General features: G+C 39.9%; 1 pseudogene; it reads right to left on the bottom strand.

Moving 5' to 3' along the window:
* Positions 1–2,404: 2,404 nt before the first annotated feature.
* On the bottom strand, positions 2,405–2,501 carry LOC143405308 (U6 spliceosomal RNA; annotated as a pseudogene).
* Between the last annotated feature and the right edge of the window lie 371 nt (positions 2,502–2,872).

Below are 2,872 nucleotides of genomic sequence, written 5' to 3'. Positions count from 1 at the left end.
ACAGGATCTCTCTGAGTTCCTTAGCACCTTGCTGTTGCTAAGGCTGGTTTTGAACTCATGATCCTCCTGTCTCAGCCTCCTAAGCTACTGGGATTACAGGCATGCACTACTGCACCCAGCTCTGTTTTGTTCTTTAAGATGGGGTATCACTGTGTTGCCCAGGCTGGCACCAAACTGCTGAGTTCAAGTCATCCGACTGCCTCTGCCTCCCAACTAACTGGAACTACAGGTACACTCTACAGCATCTGAATTAAATGAGAGTTTTCATCAAGATCTTTATTAGAATGGGTGAGGAGTGGTCCTTATTTGTTTGCTAGGGCAATCATAACAAAGTACCCCAGACTAGGCAACCTAGAAAGACTGCTGGTTAGTAAGGCCAGCAAATTTCGTCAACCTCATTCATGAACACATTTTCTGGACCAGGCTCACCACACTTGCAACTCCAGAGGATACAATTCATATGACAGTTCTGGAGGCTAGAACTTCAAGATCAAAGTGTTGGTAGGGTTGCTTGCTTCTGCGGCCTTGCACCTTGGCTTCTAGATTACCATCTTCTCCCTGTATTTCCCCTCTGTACATGTCTGTGTACAAATTTTCTCCTTGTAGGGATACCAGTCATCAAATTAGGACATACTCTAATGACCTCATTTTAACTTTTTAAAAAATATTTATTTATTTATTTATTTTTGTTTTAGGTGGACACAATATCTTTATTTATTTTATGTGGTGCTGAGGATCGAACCCAGTGCCTTGCGCATGCCAGGCCAACACGCTACCACTTGAGCCACATCCCCAGCCCTCATTTTAACTTAATTGACTCTTAAAAAAACACAAAAATTTATAGTTACATATAGGCAGAATGCCTTTATTTTATTTATTTTATGTGGTGCTAAGGATCAATCCAGTGCCTCACACGTGCTAGGCAAGCACTCTACCACTGAACCCCAGCCCCAGCACACTTAATGGATTCTTTAAGAATCCTATCTCTCAATACAGTCACATTCTAATGTACTGTGTTTTAGTATTTCAATATGAATTTTGGGAAGATAAAGAAGAGAGAATTCTAAAGTCCAACCCTATTTCTATTCTATTTCCAACTCTATTTCCAACTCTCCCCAGTCAAGTTTCTGTGACTTACAATCATCTTTCCCATTTTGCCTAACATAGTTTAAATTGGTTTTTTGTTTTTATTTTTTCAAGCAAATGAATGCTTATTAATACAGTAGAATACATGTTGGCACCAGTGAATCCATGTTATCACCATTCTTTTTAATGTAACGTGTTCCTTCAACAGCATCTATTATTGGCGAAAGCCCTACCCAAGTGGGAGGATTTGTCTTCTCTGTTTGTGTTCATCAGAATTCTTCTTTAAATTTTAAATACTTTTGATTTTATTAAATAAAATAAACTATTGAATGTTTTTGCAGTACTGGGGATTTGAATTCTACATTTTAAACACTATTATTATTTTAACACTCAACCAAGTCTCTTCATATTACCAGTATGTCTCAATAATTCCATCTTGGAAAATATGGAATGCTTCATGAATTTTTTTTTTGAATTTTATTTTTTTATTTTTTTTTAAAGAGAGAGAGAGAGAGAGAGAATTTTTAAATATTTGTTTATTTTAGTTATTGGCGGACACAACATCTTTGTTTGTATGTGGTGCTGAGGATTGAACCCGGGCCGCACGAATGCCAGGCGAGCGCGCTACCGCTTGAGCCACATCCCCAGCCACTTTTTTTTGAATTTGAATATTTATTTTTATTTTTATTTTTTAAAAGAGAGAGTGAGAGAGGAAAGAGAGAGAGAGAGAATTTTTAATATTTATTTTTTAGTTATCGGCGGACACAACATCTTTGTTTGTATGTGGTGCTGAGGACCGAACCTGGGCCGCACGCATGCCAGGTGAGCACGCTACCGCTTGAGCACATCCCCAGCCCCTGCTTCATGAATTTGAAGGTTGTTATAGTTTGGCTATGTGGTATCCACCAAAAACTCATGTATGAGACAATGCAAGAACATTCAGAGATGAGATGATTAGATTACAAGAGTTGTAATCTAATCAGCAGATTGATGTACTGATATAGATTAATTAAGTGGTATCTATAAGCAGATAGGGTGCAGCTGGAGGAAGGAGGTCATTGGGGGCACTTGTCCCTGGTAAGTGAAGTTCTCCCTCTCCCTCTCTCCCTCTCTCCCTCTCTCTCTCTCTCTCTCTCTCTCTCTCTCTCCTTGTTGCTACATCCTGAGCTACTTTCCTCTGCACTGCCCATTGGCCATAATGTCTGCCTCACCTCAGGCCCAGAGTTATGGAGTCAGCTGACCACAGACTGAACTTCTGAAACAGTGAGCCAGAATATACTTTTCCTCCTCTATGTTGTTCTTGCCAGGTCTTTTGGTCATAGCAATGAAGAACCAGACTAAATCACAGGTTATCCTTGTGCAGAGGCCATGTTAATCTTTTCTGTATCATTCCTATTTTTTTTTTTAAAGAGAGAGAGAGAGAGAGAGAGAGAGAATTTTTTAATATTAATTTTTTAGTTATCGGCGGACACAACATCTTTGTTTGTATGTGGTGCTGAGGATCGAACCCGGGCTGCACGCATGTCAGGTGAGCATGCTACTGCTTGAGCCACATCCCCAGCCCTCATTCCTATTTTAGTATAGGTGCTGCTGAATCGAGCACTACCTCAGAATTCTTTTTTTTTAAAGAGGTAGAGAGAGAGAAAGAAATTTAATATTTAATATTTATTTTTTAGTTTTCGGCGTACACAACATCTTTGTTTGTATGTGGTGCTGAGGATCGAACCCAGGCCGCATGCATGCCAGGGGAGCGTGCTACCGCTTGAGCCACATCCCCAGCCCAAGA

Source organism: Callospermophilus lateralis, chromosome 7 (genome assembly GCF_048772815.1).
Source record: "Callospermophilus lateralis isolate mCalLat2 chromosome 7, mCalLat2.hap1, whole genome shotgun sequence".
In the NCBI taxonomy this organism is placed as follows: domain Eukaryota; kingdom Metazoa; phylum Chordata; class Mammalia; order Rodentia; family Sciuridae; genus Callospermophilus; species Callospermophilus lateralis.
The sequence above is the reverse complement of the archived record's forward strand: the minus strand, read 5'-3'. Positions and strand labels throughout refer to the sequence as shown.